Genomic DNA, 17,641 nt, shown 5'->3' with positions numbered 1-17,641 from the left:
CACATATCAAAGTCGCCGAAGTTCGCCAAGAAATGCTTCGCATTTAATACGCATGTTCCATTGGGCATCGTTGCGCAAGGGCAAATAACTGGTTATATGAACAACTCCAACACTTCAACATATGTTTGTGCGTGCAACAGTTGTACATGTACTTAGCGTCATTTCATGACGTGTCGCTGAATTAAAAAATTACAACATTCTCATCTTTCTACCACTTGCTTCTTATAACGCCCATTCCCAGGTACGTGGGATCTGCCAAATTTCGTCTTACACTTATAAATTCAATTTTGTGGTTATCTCTTCACTGCAGATAATAACGCAGCTTCCTAAAAAAGTTTGCCGATGTTACCAAACGCACCAAAATACTGACCTATTTTTACGTTATCGTCACTGTCAATGGTCTAGCAAACTTGCCCACAATCTTGTAGTGTAGCCACCTAAGCAAATGTTCTTTCTTTACAGAAAATGAAGGAGTTGGAACAAAATATCGCACATCAAGTAAGTAAAGTTTCTTCTTACTATAGTTTGTGAAAACGTCAGAGCAACCATAAAAACAACTTAAGGAAGTACTGTGTGCTTAGGCTTCACTACTGTAAAAACTTCGCATGAGCTGGTTTTCAATTGAATCGATGTACACTAACTGAAAAACTTCAGTCAACAGTTATTCAGTTACAAAGTGTTCAACGGATTGCAATTATCGTATAGTGATAAAATGACATTCATGTAAACGATATTTCGCGCTTCTTAAAACCCGAAACACGTTATGCAAAATTAAATTATGCTATCATAGGTTCAATCTTGTTATTCATCTACCCCTGATTTTTCTTGCAACGAGATCACTTCTTAGTTTATTCGAAACACACACGCTTCTCACCCCCCCGCGTTGTTCTAGTGGCTAAGGTACTCGAATGCTGACCCGCAGGTCGCGGGATCGAATCCCGGCTGCGGCGGCTGCATAGATGGAGGTGAAAATGCTGTAGGTCCATGTGCTCAGACTTGGGTGCGCGTTAAGAAACCTCAGGTGGTCTCAGCTTGCGGAGCCCTCCACTACGGCTTCTCCCACATGCATATGGTCGTTTTGGCACGCTAAACCCCACATATCAATCAATCAACACATGCCTCTTCCATTATCTGCCAATCAAGAAGGTCTCGTGCTTTCTGCTGTCACTTTATACCTGCAAACTTTTTTATATCTTGAGCCCGTATTGCATCAGCCCACCTAACTCCTCCTTTTTCCGTGTTTGTCTATTTAAGAATCCAGTCAGTTACCCTTAATGACCAGCGGTTATTTTACCTACGACCTACGTGCCCGGCCCACATTTTCTTTGTTTTCTTAGAAAAAACTGAATTTGGAGCAATCCGAATAAAACGAGCCGAGCTAATAGTAAACTGACATTCAGGATTAGGGCTGATGAGCAGCTATATATATATATATATATATATATATATATATATATATATATATATATATATATTTATTTATTTATTTATATTTCTATATATGCTCTAACCACTGAGCTATCACAGCGGCCTTCCCTCCATCCACTTTTTTGAGTTTATATGTGAATTTAGAAGTAGCATTGTCAGTCAGTGCCATCTATAAGCCAAGCGACGAGTGTGAAACACTCTTTTATGCGCATGTTTGGCGTCACGTAGCACGTGAACTTATTACGAGCGGGCAGCTGATCAATAGTCCCTCGTATACAACCTAATGACAACAAGTCTGCCAGTGCGAGACCCTCGTTAATGAATGAGGGAAAAAAGTGTATACCTAAGGGCTCGTTTTTCCATGTTTTGACACAATATTTATGAGATCTAACAGACAGTAATGCAAAGGAACGTATAGGGGAAGTTATTAGAACCAATGGAATGTAAATAATAACAAATAAGAGTGGGTGAAGGAATAACCAGCCATGAGAAGGAACCTGCTCACGGCTGGTCATATATAGGCTCGCATGGTGGTTGAGTGGCCGTAGCGTTGCATATAGTCCAGTAGATCCTCCGTGAGTGGTCACAACGTGGTTTATTTCGACGTTTCGGCCTAGAGTCTGGCCTTTATCAGGATTAAAGGTACAGTTTGTTGGTGCTCAGCTTTATACAATCTCAAATCAGAAGGAAAGGAAACAGGAAAAAGACAGAAAAAAGAAAAACAGAAAATAATGGAAAAAAAGAAAAAAGAGAAAAAGAATATAAGGTGGACTCCCCTCGGGCGCCCCCCTTCTACTCCTCCTTCCACTTCCCCCTTCATCTCTCTCCCCTTTCTCCCCTTCACCTTTCTGATGTTAGCGGTCTGTGTATGCTTCCTTTCACTAACGCATTCTTCCCAACCAGACGGCGGCTCCTGGCACTGGCGGTTCAGTGTGGGGCAAAAAAAAGAGCTTTTTTAGGGAAGTTCTAAGCCTTTAACTACTCGGAGCCCCGTCAACATTTCGTCGTAGAAAGAGGGGTGCCGCGTATTTCGGCAGAGGCTGGTAAGCGGACATTTTAGGAAGTTTTATCCCTTTAACTACTCGGCGCCCCTTCAACATTTCGTCGTAGAAAGAGGGGTGCCGCGTATTGCGGCAGAGGCTGGTAAGCAGGCGCAATGCGAATTCCTTGCCCGCCTCTGAATTACGCGTGCAGTGGGGGCCTCCCGGCTGTACACAGGGTTGCTGTTAGGCATGTCATGCATGGCACGATTGATTGGGTAGTAAAATAAAACAGAAACAGACGACAGCTGCACTTAGGAAGAGTAGTTACACTTGGGATTGTTTTGAGTTGTCCAGTGCCCTTCGCAGCTGCAGTGCCGTGAACTCAATTACTATTTTCATTATTGCCGTTATTGTTTTCTAATGCTCTAATTGCTGCAAGTGTAACAGGATTCTCATTTATTCCTCTATCGAGGGTGTTAAATCGGTGGATAAGATATGACTCTCATTGTTCACGTTCTCGATTTGATTTAAATCTCGTCTCTAAGAGTGTTACTTATAGTTTGTCGAATGCATGGCCGGGAAGATTGAGATGTTTTGATAGAGGTAGACTTGGGGCTGATTTCGCATGGGCTCTGTGATTATTGAAGCGAATCCTAAATGGTGTTTCTGTTTGTCCGATGTACTGCATACCACACACGTTGCATTCGAGTAGGTATATGGCATTAGAGAAATCGCATGTTAGGTTTTCTCGTATGTTAATCGAAAACTTGGATTGTGTGCTGGTTGCTTTGTGTGTTTCTCACCTCGCCTTACATACAAGACATCGTGGCTTTAAACAAGGTCGGCATGAATTATTGGGGGGTGATGTGTTAATCTGAGGGTGGACAAGTGTGTCTTTGAGGTTACGTGGTCATCGGCAAACGACGCCTGGAGTGGATGGGAATGCGCGTTTCAGACGTTCACTTTGTTCCAGAATGTTGTAAAGTCGTTTAAGGATTTTGTTCACATTGGGGAAGTTTGTGCTGTAAGTCAAGCAGGGGTTTGTTCGTTGTGGGTCTTCTTGCGGTGGTCGCTTCATAAGTAAGTCTTCACGCTTTAGTTTTCTCGCTTTTTGAACAGCGTCATTAATTACATGTGGGGGGTATTTTCGTTTCTCGAGCATAAGTTTTAGCCTCTGCGAGCTCGTGTCAAAATCAGCGTCTCTAGAGCAGATTCGCTTAAACCGGTGAGCCTGGCTGTATGAAATACTGTTTATACAGTGGCGTGGGTGATCGCTTTGGTAATGAAGGTATTGTTGTCGATCAGTTGGTTTGGTATATAGGGTTGTAGAAAGCTTCTCTGCTTCTATCGTTATGGTAACATCAAGAAAATTTATGGTTACTTGCGAGTATGTGTGTGTGAAGTGTATGTTCGAATGTACAGCACTGTAAGCGTTGATAAAGCTGAGAAGTTCGTCCTCGCTGTGGGTCCAAATAAGAAAGATGTCGTCTATGTATCTTCTGTATAACATTTGTTTCAAGAAACTTTGTGCAAGAAATTCATATTCTAGCTTTCCCATAAATATGTTGGCATAATTAGGTGCCATTTTGGTACCCATAGCGGTCCCGCTGATTTGTCGAAAATACTCTTGGTTAAACTCGAATGAATTGAATTCGAGGACCATTCTTGTCAAAGTTGCGATGGCAGAAAAATTTGGGGTGTTAGATTATCAATAGTTTGTGCACATGTTTTGTAATGCAGCTATGCTGTCATCGTGAGGAATATTTGTATACAATGAAGAGACATCAAGAGTAACCAAGTACGAGCTTTTCGGCACTCACAGACCTGCAATGTCTCGAAGAAAATGTGTGGTGTCTTTAATGTATGACGAAAGGGTGCATGGAATGTGGCTTATTAGTTTGTCCACGTACCCTGATATGGGTTCAGTTATTGTACCGATGCCTGATATGATTGGTCGACCTGGGTTACCGGGTTTATGAATTCTTTGGGAGGATGTAGAAGCGACCTGGACGAGGGCGTGCTGCTCGCATCTGTTTGTGGTCAGTGTTAGTTAACTTTTCTGCATCCAGAAAACAATAACAAAAACAATAACGGCACTAATGAAAATAGTAACTGAGTTCACGGCACTGCAGCTGCGAAGGGCACTGGACAACTCAAAACAATTCCAATTGTAACTACTCTTCCTAAGTGCAGCTGTCCTCTGTTTTCTGTTTTATTTTACTACCCAACCAATTGTGCCATGCATGACATGCCCAACAGCAACCCTGTGCACAGCCGGGAGGCCCCCACTGCACGCGTAATCAAGAGGCGCGCAAGGAATTCGCATTGCGCCCGCTTACCAGCCTCTGCCACAATATGCGGCACCCCTCTTTCTACGACGAAATGTTGGCGGGGCGCCGAGTAGTTAACGGCTTAGAACTTCCTAAAAAAGCTCTTTTTTTGCCCCACACCGAACCGCCAGTGCCAGGAGGCGCCATCTGGTCGGGAAGAATGCGTTAGCGAAAGGAAGCATACACAGACTGCTGACATCAGAAAGGTGAATGGGAGAAAGGGGAGAGAGATGAAGGGGGAAGTGGAAGGAAGAGTAGAAGGGGGGCGCCCGAGGGGAGTCCACCTTATATTCTTTTTCTCTTTCTTTTCTTCTTTTTCTATGCTTTCTTTTCTTTTTTTCTGTCTTTTTCCTCTTTTCTTTCCCTCTGATTTGAGATTGTATAAAGCTGAGCACCAACAAACTGTACCTTTAATACTGATGAAGGCCAGACTCTATGCCAAAACGTCGAAATAAACCACGTTGTGACCGCTCACGGAGGATCTACTGGACTATATATATATATATATATATATATATATATATATATATATGAAGTAATGTTATTGACGTTGTGACCGTGGTGGGGGTGAGGCCTTCATCAAAATACAGTGTATGCTGTGAGTGCTGTTTTATGCACGTGCATACATGTGCATAGCAGTACTTGTGACTTTTTCGAATGTGTGCATGTACTGACATACTTTGCGTCGTGGAATTCTCAAAGGTTGGTACCCAATCTTGTCAGGACAGTCTGTTAAACGATGATAATAATTAGAGTATGGCTCAAATATTTTTTACTTTGCGATACACTGCTTTTTCATGCACATTCCTGGTAAGCCTATCTCTAACATTAGCAATAACAAAAACACCAAAGTTTTACGACTAACCTTCCACGTAGGTTATACGAATGCAGGTCACATGCTGTACCACCGGGATGAGAAGTAGCGTTCACAATTACCAACAAAGTAACCGACAAGGCAATGGGCTAAAATGCATGATGCAAAGCATAAAAGTGTATATATTGCACCTTGATAAAACATGATAATCACTTACACGCATATCAAAAACCGCTTCAGTTCTTGCTTAACAAAGGTTTTACCAAATATATGTGCCTTAGGTCGCAAAATATACCTATAAGAAAAAGCATTTTTAAATAGAAAGAACTAGGTCCGAGCACATAACTGTGACGTATCTATCTGGAACAAACAAATGTGAAAAAAATTACAAAGCGAAACGCTCTGTGTCATTTAGGTTACACTCCCTGGCACGTCTTTGAGCAGGAAAATAAATAAAAGCCTATTTTCTCTGCCCCGAATGAGATGCTTTGAAGAGCCTGAACGGAACGTTATAAGAATAATTTATAGACAAGAAAAACTGTCACGAGAGGAGGCCTCCCTAGTTTTGATTTATAACAAGACATGGTGTCTTCCTGTGATACATCATATCCATTATTCTTCGTGATGCCTTCTATACAGGCGCGTAGAGTAAATTCCTCCTCCGGTGATAAAGAACGTTTGTTCTGCCGTTATGGCTTTTTAGCCTCAAAAATAATTTTTCTGAGTGTCCGGCAAGCTATTCAGAGGCGCCCAATATCGCTGTGTATCCACCATGCTTCATGGGTCCGTCTTTGCTACCCTGTTTTTCATACCAACTCATCCGCATAAAGTTCCAACACACTACAGAACCTTCTTATTCTTCAAGTCCCATCTAGAAGGTCATAAGTAGAAATTTTCCAAAGAATTCCTACAAACGCACAGGGAATATATTTGGAAAAAAGGCTAATAATGTTCAAGTTTTTATTTTGCTTCATTCCTTCTTTGTTTAGTATATTTTTCAAACAACAAAGCATGAACCTGCGAAAAAACTCGAGGAATTTTACAGGACACTTCTCTGTATAGCGCGTTTGTCCTTTTTCTCTGGAGCGGCTCAGACAGGAGGCTGTCATTTGTTCCTGTCATCCTCGGGGGCCCGCAAGTGATAAATGCGGTACTTCTCTTTCAAGACTTTCTTCGCGAGTTCTTTTGCTCGAAGTCAAATATTTATAGTGCATGCTTTGACGCACTTCTACAAAGCCATGCTCGGTGAGCTTGAGATTGTTTTGTAGCCTCTCCCAGTGTTTTTGTTTTGCTAGACACGTATTTAGGGTGCGTTTTTGCTTTCTTCTCACGCAGAAAGCTCATTGTCTGCACAGTGCCTTTTCCTTCTACACTATACATAATAACCAGGGCACGGTATGAAGGTTATAAGTAGAATAAAATGTAGGCATGACTGAGGAGGGGTGCCGTGTTGTGCAGGTATGAAGTCGAACATAGAGTGGCTACTGGGGATCCTCTGTGTAATCATTTTAAATAAAGGAGAAGCTTTACTTCGATGAAAATTAACAGAAAAAAGTAGGCCAGAAAAATACCCCGTAATTCAGCCTTTTCACCTTTTTATGTGGGAACTGTACGAAAAATAACGTCTTTCCTGCAATCAGAGATCTACGACTGGTAACAATCTTTGGGTCGTTTTCTCGTACTGTATGGCGCATGCCCACTTTGTTAAAATGGCAGAAAGAAAACTGGTTATTGAACTGGCTTTCAATTAGGTCAATAAATTAGGCACGTTTTTTTGAAAGTTCCTATCTTTTAAGAATAAATGACGTTACAAGTCCAAACCCCTTCTTGAGCCTCGTTTAACGAAAATAATTTAAACACACGTTTTACATACGCGCGTTCCTGAACCCAAGTCACCGTGAATCAGTGTTGCAGAGTTGCCACTCCGGAATAGGATTGAATCATGAATAATTACACATTTGGCGACCCCACAGTAGAATGGGAGTGCAATGGTGAAAAAAGCTTGGAGCAATGGAATGGGAAAAGAATTAAGCGCATTTTTCACGAAATTGAATGGCAATGGAATAACGACGTTTCCGGAAAGAGAGCACGTTTTAGTTAACGTGCGGCTTTTTCGAACTTGAAACATTGGCAAGTGAAACCCTCCAGTTTAAGAATCAAGCAGTATTTTAAAAAGACTTGGCTCATTAAAGCACATATATATGCAACAGACCTATACTAAAATTCTTTGCTTGTATAGGATGTGTTGCTCTGCAGTTCTTTTCTGTTCTTTTGCTAACTACGGCTGTATGCCAAGGTACCCATGTTTCGTAACTATACGGTGGTGGCATACTCATCTCTCATCTTGCGATTTTTTCCTCATGGTGGCTCTACAACCGCCTGCTGTCTCCCCGTCCTTCACTCAGTTTTTGCTTCTGCCACCATCAGCGACTCGGACGCACATTCTAAAAAGTTACTTTCTTAATTGTGATGCGTACTGACTACAATACAATATTTGAGTATACTACAAGTTTTCGTATACCATCTTGCGTGCAGTCTCGCCACATATTACCCCCCGCTTCCCCTTTTTTGCAAAACTTTCCCCACTGCTTACACACATGGGTGCCTTTGCCGAAAACTCTATCCTACACGATGAGCTGTGTGCTGTGTGTGAGATGAACTGCTGTACAAGATGAACCATACTGAGCGAGGTAAAATAGACTTCTTAAATTGATAGTTCGGGTGGCCAGCCAAAGCAGATCCCGAATAACCAAGGTTGTGCTTCCCCGAATCTCTACGTGACCATTCGCTAAGTTGTAATTTTTAGCGTTAACGCATTTAAGCTTAAACAGTATATTAACATCATTCGTTTGATTATGTGTTTTTAGTAAAAGAAGGTCTGCTTACTCACTAACTAAATGACTTATTTGTCCCAAAAGACCTTCACGTCTTAGTGAGTTAAGGTAGTAAAGTGTGGATCAGTGAAACTTGCTAGTTTGCAAAATATTTTGTGAATAGTGCGGACTTGAATATTTAATACTGTACTAAATTTTTAGTTAACGAGCGTTTATATACATATGTTGCAATAGCAAGACATTTCCATTACAGAAGAATGCATAGGATAAGATGCGAAGTGCAACTATTCACGTAAAATATTTGTGAACGTTGATTACTTCATGTAATCACTATGGCAACTATGCAGCACAGCGTACATAGATTCATGATCAATCCACAGACGAGGACATACACGCAAACGCGCACATATAATATCAAGACTTTGCCGGCCTCGTATACTGTGGCAGCCGCTTGAAAGCAATATATGCACCTACTTTGGAATAGCACTCTGTGTACTAGTTAGCAGCCATAGAGATTTCAAAAAAATGAAAGTTTTGTACACATCATCGTATACCTTCCTATATAAATAAGTCATCACCTACCACGGAATTTTTATTGCAAATAAATCGACAAAACTAGGATTCGTTTACATTTTCCCTAAGGGTGTCACAATTAGTACAAGGTATACTAATAATTAATATATCGATATCGCGTCTCAAAATAACAATAAGATTATGAGAGAGCCCGTAGAGGAGGGCTCTGGAAGTTTTGACCGCCAGGGGTTTATTACCGTGCACCTAAATTAGGCACACGGGCCTCAATCATTTTCACCTTTATTGAAAACGCTGTTGTCGCAGCCGGGATTGAATCCCGCGGCCTGCGGGTGAGCAGCCGAGTGGCTTAGCCACTAGACCACCGTGCTGGGTTGCGGCAAGATACACGGTAGTGTTTACGAGAGATCTGGCAACGTATGGCACTTCGTAGCTACACAGTTAAAACATTAAAAATGTATTCCTGGTTAGTAATGGCGGAAGTTACAAGCTTTACTAGCTGCTGGCTTAATAAAGTGATGCCATGAAGGTAGTAAAATACGCTCTAAAGAAACAAACGCATGCGTTGCCTAACAAACTTTTTAAAAGTTTGTGCTGACCATGAAAATACTGGAGGTATCATTTTCATGGTAATAGGTAGTATTTTGTTCTAGGTAGTAGTGTGGCAGTAGTGTGTTGTTACTGCATCAGATAAGTCATGAAGCTGCTATCCCTCGACCGTGGTAACGTGTTTAACGTAGTTTTGCAGTTTTTATGCGTCTGACGACATCACTTTTAATGTTACAATTATTCTTAGCTCGACAAAGCTATCAGGATATGTCTTTCCTACGTTCTGGAATTGTAGGAATAGAATTGCCCTGCCTGGCCATATGCAAGTGAGAATGGGCAAATTTTTTTTTCATGCCGAGAAATTGAAAAGAATAAAATTACGTTAAGTTGTGATTCCCCAGAATGAAATTGAAATGAAATGACGGTGCCCATTCCGCAATACTGCTGTGAAATCAAGTCTGTGCATTTTGACGCAACAGGTGTTGGATTCTACATCGGTGATCCCTGCAAGCAGACCTGCAGCAGCGTCTTGGACCACGTGTTCTGCAACCACACCTCTCGGCGCTGCGAGTGCAGACCGGAATATCCGGTCAACATCAACAACAGGCAATGTGTCAGAGGTACGCACTCAACGATGTTATCCTTCCTGCGCAAACTTGCCGGCACACTAAGATCCCTGAGGCTTGCGGAGCACAAGCTTCACGAACAGTTAATTCGTTATACTATGTTTATGATATGTCAATTGGTCATATTGGACAGGGCGATGATTTACCTGAACAAAAAACAAGTACAAACTTCCAACCTTTGCATAAATACAGAAGAAGCATAGCGTATCAACTTTCAAATGTGTCGAACCTGCTTTTACTGCGAAATTGCGTTCGCCAGTCTTATCGCATGAAATACACGCATGCTCAGAATGGTAGCGCACAAAAGGCAAGACAGGAGAACGCGCTTACTACCACCAGACTGTTTGAAAAGCCACTGTGATACGTTTACGTTGCGTACGTGTGCACAAGTGCTGATGCTGCATGCTGGCTCAAGAAAGAAAAAAAAAAGCCGGCACGTAACTGCTCAGCGCATGTCTATCATCTTGGCTCAAGAAAGTCTCTCTGAAGTAAGCGCATCGTGCTCTCTTTAATTATCTCGCCTGTGTCCTTCTTGGTGTGCTACATGTCTTCCCTTGTATTACCACGAACAAGCCCAGCCTTACAACCCTACAAATACAACATCACAGCCGTATTTTACGGATTGTATATCTGACAGCCAACATGATCAGTGCAAAATGATTTATCGTCCAGATGTCGCACGACTTACATTCAAAAGTGCTTGGTGCCATACATCAGGCAATGTCCTCTAACTTTCGCAAAAATCTGCTTTGTCACTTATAGACCGAGTTTGAAGCTAAAACTACTATTTACCTAAATTAAACTTATATGCTGCAGTTAAAACTGCCAATAAAGTTTCCCATGCTTCTTGTTTTTTCTTAGCTTCGTTGTCGCTTGATTCCATGATGTCATGTCTAACAAAGGAGTGAGTCATGCGAACGATTCACTTCCTTGCGTTTTTATAAAAACTAGTAACTTGAAACGTTTCTTAAAAAGTAAAGGTAAATTAGCAGAATACTCTATTTAACCATAGGAATGAGATGCTTTCAATTTTTGAAGGTCCGTCACCTGACATTCGCCGTAATAGAACATAGCCGCGGCACACAAAACGTACGTGCTTTGTAAAGTTATTATTATTTCATGTTCACCCGATTGCTTCTACACATTAAGTATCCACCTTAAATATACAATTAACTTCAACTTATTCACGTAGCGCTGATTGGCTCATTCATGCAATGCGGATAACGAATGAACGCCTGAAAATGAACCACCGAATTACGACAAAGGCCACACTCGAGCACTGAGTGTGATTGCACTGTTTTACGTGCCCCACAACGTTTTTACAGTCCGGCACGAGCCGGTGCCTTCAATTATCCGCTTTTTTTTCTCTAAATGCAAACGCACCTACGTTCACTGCAATGAAATTTCGAAAAGCTGCACAGCGTTAGCGCTGTTTATTTATAATCAAGCTAAGCCTGCTACGACCTGCATAGTTCCTTGGCCTCGGGCACTGAAGGTCTGGCACCCGTGAGCGCACAAACATTTGTTCGTCGCAGGGGCACTGGTCACGTTTGTATTTGTACGAGCAAGTTTTAGAATAATTGGGGCTCTCAGTCATAATTGGGGCTTGTCGGTAATCCAATGTTTGTAATAGGGCAACCAATTTTAGTTTACTGGAGTGACTTGCGCATTTACGTTGCGTCATTTAATTTCAGTCTCGATAGGAACCAACTGCCGTCGTTTTAGACTACTGAGAAAGAAAAAAAAAGAAAACAAGAAAAAAAGAGAAAAAAGAGAAAGTTTCAGATAAAAATGAGAAAGGAACATAAAAGAAAAAAATATAAATAAATAAATAGGTAAACAAAAAGGTAATGAAAGAAACAAGAAAAAGAAAGTGCCATTTCGGTTAAAACCATGTCATGCTTCGTTTTAAGAGCTCCCGATTTTTTTCATTCTGATCCATGTTGTACGTCCAGGAATTTCTTTATTCTTACTTCCATTCCACTTCCATGTATGTTTCCTTTTGAAGCCCTTTTCCTCTTCTTTATCACAGGGTAGCCAACAGGAAATCTTTTTCGGTTAACCCCACTGTCTTTCTTTCACTTTTCTTTATCTCTCGATCTTTGGCTACAGACGCTACCGACGTTTACGTAGCGAGCATTGTAAGTTCCAAAAGCTTCAGTGTTTAGTGTATGGGCAGCCATACTGTTACATTTCTGTCACCCAGAAGCAAACATTTATGTGGCAATTAAATGGGCGCAAGAGCTCTTCCGGAAGCTTTTTAATATTTGACATAATGTCATATATTGTGAAGGAATCCTTATTTTTTTTAGACATGCTTTTGTGTACCGTATACGGAAAGCTGCTGGCCCGCATTTCGGCATTTACTGTCTACAAGCGTCTGTTTGCAATCTTCCTTTATCCTCCAACTATATCCTAGTTGCTACTGGCATTTACTCCTTTCTATATATAGTACATGCATGAGCATGCAACAATGGAAAAATTACGTCAAGAAACAGCCGTCACGTGTTATTATTGAGGAAAACTACTATCTAAATGCAATTAATTCAAGAGGTTGTTAGTCGTAAACAAGTGTAATATTGGTATATAGACCCACTATATCTTTTGTTTTCCCGTTCTTGAAAAGTAGTCAGGCCAATATGAACATACTGAGTTTTTCCTGTAGAGCATTGTGGAGTGACTGCAACCTCCACAGTAGTCAACGTAGCCCCTTTAGGCGTTGTAGTATTATAGGATTCGGACTTTACTGGGGAAATGGGGAAACAACAGTTTTCGCAGATATCCTAACAGTTGTTGAGCCATCCTTGTACAAATTAACATTCAATTCAATTCTGTACAGATCTGTGTAAAACTCCTCCGATATTTTAACTATCCGTATTGGTAGTTACTTTGCCTTCCTTGTCATTCAGTGCATACATCGCGCTTTTGACTATCACAAGTTTTCTCTTCACTTTTGGCGCTTCCTATGTTGTTTAGAACTTGTCGAATTCTCTCCATACACTCTTACATAGAATACCTTACGCTTAATAATCGACATGAAAAGCTCAACCTTGATATTTTATCTGTTGTGTTTGAGGCTTTCAAGCTTTGGCGTTTCTTAACGAGGCTCTTTGTCTCCTGGAACAGGTCGCCAGTGTCCTGTCTAACAACCGTACCTACAACTATCACTGCACACACAGTAATAATACTCATCAGATTAATATTCATTGTGTCATCGTAAAGGCCGGTCTCCTCGATAAGAGCTGAGTATCTGTTCGGAAGCGTGACTTTGAATTCCTGTGCTTGCGGTCTTGGTGCTGGCTCACTCATTGACTTCTTGCGTATTAGTTTGAGTTGTTCCTTCTGTAAGTCTATGCGCACTCGAGACCTTACCTATAAATGGTCACTGCGTCATACCTTGCCAGGCATATCCACACCCTGCACGATGCGTGGGTGTGATCCCAAAGAAATTAACCTTTCAATATTGTTTCTACTTATTGTTCACACACATTCCGAGAGCTTCATGCAAGTGTACGTGCGGCACCGGCCTCGCACACATTGGAAAGTTTACCCTTGTAATAACAGAGTTAGTAGCTATAGAGTTAATGAATTGCACCCCCTACTGGCGAAGACTAAAACAGCGCTTTGGCCGGGACAAAAGCAAGACACGGACACGGCACTGAACTTGTGTTTTTTGTGTATTCATGCCCTCCATTTTCTTTCACTCAGGTGAAATTAGACTTTTATAGGCTGCTCTTACACGCGACAGCTTTTTGATATTGTGCTGGTGATCAAGCTGATTATATTTGTTGTATGTCCTTTATTACATGTTGTCACAAAACGAGCGCTCAAAAAAGGGCGCGCCGCCAAATTCTCGCGACGAAGCGCCGAAGAGACGACTCGAGGTCAGCGATAAAAGAAAAGAAAACAAGCATCTAAAGACTCCCCGGGCGCGCGACTCTCTCCCCTCGGAAGCGTAGGTTCGCCGACGAACCTCCTCACATCTGTGGCCGAGCAAGCCCTGGAAAGTTCTCGATGGAAATGGGCGTGGTGATGCAGGGTTGCGTCATCTGTCGCGGACGGCCCTCGTACCGTCTCGCGCTTTCCGCAGCCTTCGCTGCGTATCGCGCCGACGAAATGATGAGAACTTTCTGGAATCTCGCGCGGAAGGTATTTAACCAAGCAGCAGAGATGGGAGATCAGGAGAAGAAGGAATTTCACGCCAGTGTGCGTAGGGTGTTCCTGCCATGTCGTCGGCGAAGCCTTTGGTCCTTAGTGACAAGGGAGAAGAAGGAAGTTAGCGCCAGTGTGCGTAGGGTCATTCCGCCGCGTCTGTCGGTGAAGGTTTTGTCCTTAGTGACAAAGCAGGAGAAGAAGAATGTATGAGCCAGAGCGCGTAGGGTGTTCCGCCGTGTCGTCGGTGAAGGTCTTGTCTTCAGTGACAAAGCAGGAGAAGGAATTTCACGCCAGAGTGCGTAGAGTGGTCCGCCTTGTGGGCGAAGCCTTTTGTCTTCTGTGACAAGGGAGGAGAAGAAGAGAATTTCCACCTGAGGGGTGAAGACTCGAGCTACGGGCAAGAGTGTGTGTCTACCGCTAGCGAGTGAAGACGCGTGGCAACAGCTGCACGTGGGAAGCCGACGTGTTACCGGCGAAGAAGTTTGGTGCTTGGAGAGCGGCCAATTGAAGACGCAATTGAAGACGCGAGACACTTCGGGGGCCGCGGAACGACAATAACGCTGGAATTTCAGTGAGTGATTCTCGGAAGAGTATCATTCAGACTTTTGTTCCAAGAACGTTGGACTGAATAAGTTTTCTTACTCTTTAGCCGTAAAGTGTCTTGGTTGTTCGATGCATGCGACTGCATTGTAGTGCGTATTGTTGTCTGTGTCCGTTGTTTCGAGTGTGGCTGATTGTACTGCGTAGTACGTTGTTTGATTGGAGACATATTGTATTCAACTATTGTCGATTGTGCATACTTGCGTATTGTTTTGATCTGCCATAATTGAGAATATAATTTTGTTTTGTTTATCAACTCTCGGCTCTGACTTGTTCTTTGAGCCACAGCCGGCGTCCGCTGGCACCCAAAAAGGGCCACTTCTAAATTGTCCACGCTTTTGTGGTGCGGTTCGGGGGGCCGATACTCGAGCTCTTGGAATTAGCCCGGCGATCGCCTCCCTAATTAACGGAACCCGTGACACATGTATCTGCATTTTTCCTCATGTTTCGTTGTTCTGCCATGCTTTCCTCATGTTTCGATGTTCTGCCATACCATGCTTCTTTTATACCACAGTTGCTCTTCCAAGTCTGTTAAAATGTCAGTTCAGCTCCACGTCGGTGTCTTCTCGGCTCATCCTAAGTTCTGTTTTGTGCCCCACCGCGGTGGTCTAGTGGCTAAGGTATTCGGCTGCTGACCCGCAGGTCGCGGAATCAAATCCCGGCTGCGGCGGCTGCATTTCCGATGGAGGCGGAAATGTTGTAGGCCCGTGTGCTCAGATTTGGGTGCACGTCAAAGTACCCCAGGTGGTCAAAATTTCCGGAGTCGTCCACTACGGCGTCTCTCATAATCATATGGTGGTTTTGGGACGTTAAACACTACATATCTATCTAAGTTCTGTTTTGTGTTTTGGGTACTAGGCACCAAGAAGCCAAATCAAGCATGCTGTTCATGCCCCCATGTAAATCCTGAAGTTCCTCAACTCACATTTATAATAATCTTATAACACGCCTATCAGAATAACGTCATCAGTAAAATTAAATCTTCGGTTTTGCAGAAAAAGAACAACGACGACATTATTACATGAGCTCACTTTACTGAATGTATCAGATGGGAGCCAGAATAAATTACGTCAGCAATATTTTTACTTTTCTTTTCATGCTGCATCACGTCTTTGAACAAACATAGGAGACAAGGCCTTGAAACTAATGGCCATACACTCCCGTTTCAACGTCCACTATAACAGCCACCTTTCTGCCAAATCTTCACTGCGTATCCAAAGATATCTATCCTGAATAAACCAAACATTTTGTCAACGCATATGCGAATGCAACTGATTGACTGTACTTGTGTGAAAAATAGCGTCGGCAATATGACAGTATTATAACAGCAGAGCACTTACGTTGAGCGACGTGAACCAGTACTAGACTTCAATTAGCAATATTTACGTTCACTAGCGGATATCTGACGACAGTAATCCAACACATTGTGACATTGGCAATTATTTAGTGAACATGACCACCCTCTGTTGAGCACCAGTGGATATTTGCTGATATTTAGAGAAAATTAGCCAACTCGAGCAGAAACAAGTTCCAGAACAAAAATTCGTGCACTAAAATTTTTGGCACATCATGCGTGTTATTCGATTTATGAGTTCAGTGTTGTAACACATCATTAGCGATTACTGATGTCAAGTGTCTGACTTCTTATGCTATCGCAGCACTGTAAGATTTTTGAGTGGGAGCAGAAATAGATAATCTTACATTAAGACTTCTTGACTTTTTAAGGCATCGGAAATTCACAAGTGCACCTTGCAAAACTTTAGTTCAGATAACGAATGTTGATACTGTTCCGTGCTTGGTTGTGTTGTACGAAAAATCGTAACGCTCTTAGCATGAAAAGAAAGGCTTGTCATGTTCTATTTTTTTCGACGAATGTACATTAACAGTTACTGACTGCCTTTTTTATTGATGCAATTCAAGATTTATTCACTCAGCAAATTAGGCTCCACATCATGAATAATCTGCAGAACGAAAGCAGGATACCAAAATGCACTAACGGCGAGGTTCTCAGAAATCGTGACATAGGAATACCGGCAATTCTCCTGCACGACTTAAGGTTGCTGGTGAATAGGTTTCTTGTATGGGGCAACATTCTCAAAAATTTTTTTGGGTGTTGCTATTCTTTTTGGGCGTAGAGCAAGACGTCATAGTAAAGCGTCATTTCGCTTTACCATATGGGAGGTTTTTTGGAGGTGTGAACAGGTTTTAGCAAGACGGCTCAGTGCTCTCCCATAGTTGAGTACGAAGAACTCGAAATTGTTAAACATTTTTTCTACCCCCCCCCCCATTCAACTATGGCTGCAGGAAGAAAATTGCATTTTGTCGTGAGTGTGTACAAAATTGTTCTTTCACGAAGCTTCTTCTCTGGGGAACTACTGCGCCTACCACGAGGTGTGTGTCTACTCGGTGGCACGCTCATCATGCCAAAACAACAGGTGCAACTGCGTCGAAGGTCATGAGCCCGATGCTGATGCCAAAAAGTGCACGCCAAGTAAGTGCTTCTTATATACTGAATCGTGGTCAAGTTTATGGTCACTAACTTGATTTCCCGTGCTTGTCTGTCTCTGGAAGTACTCGTCATAATGACTGAACGCGGTAGCGTTAAAGGGGTAGTTTTGCGGAAATGTCGGCTGCAGTGGTTGTGAGCAAATATAAAATTATATTTGCGCGACTGAAAAATCAGCCATCTTTCAGTGATCAAAAATTTGAGAAAGATGTGAATTCAATAATTTATACAGAATCGTGGGTCCGAAAGTAAATCAAGGCTTGGTTATTTGCGTAGCAAGTGGCT

At 42.3% G+C, this 17,641-nt stretch overlaps 1 long non-coding RNA gene across 1 annotated transcript; it reads left to right on the top strand.

The window, feature by feature from the left end:
• The first annotated feature begins 461 nt into the window (after positions 1 to 461).
• Positions 462 to 17,341, top strand: LOC142813990 (uncharacterized). The gene is made up of 3 exons (XR_012894764.1): positions 462 to 498; positions 9,949 to 10,089; positions 17,207 to 17,341. It is a non-coding gene; the product is annotated as an uncharacterized LOC142813990 (long non-coding RNA).
• The last annotated feature ends 300 nt before the right edge of the window (positions 17,342 to 17,641 follow it).

The sequence above is a fragment of the Rhipicephalus microplus genome, chromosome 4 (assembly GCF_043290135.1).
Source record: "Rhipicephalus microplus isolate Deutch F79 chromosome 4, USDA_Rmic, whole genome shotgun sequence".
Classification (NCBI taxonomy): Eukaryota; Metazoa; Arthropoda; class Arachnida; order Ixodida; family Ixodidae; genus Rhipicephalus; species Rhipicephalus microplus.
Note: the sequence above shows the minus strand (reverse complement) of the source record. Positions and strands in the feature narration are given on the sequence as shown.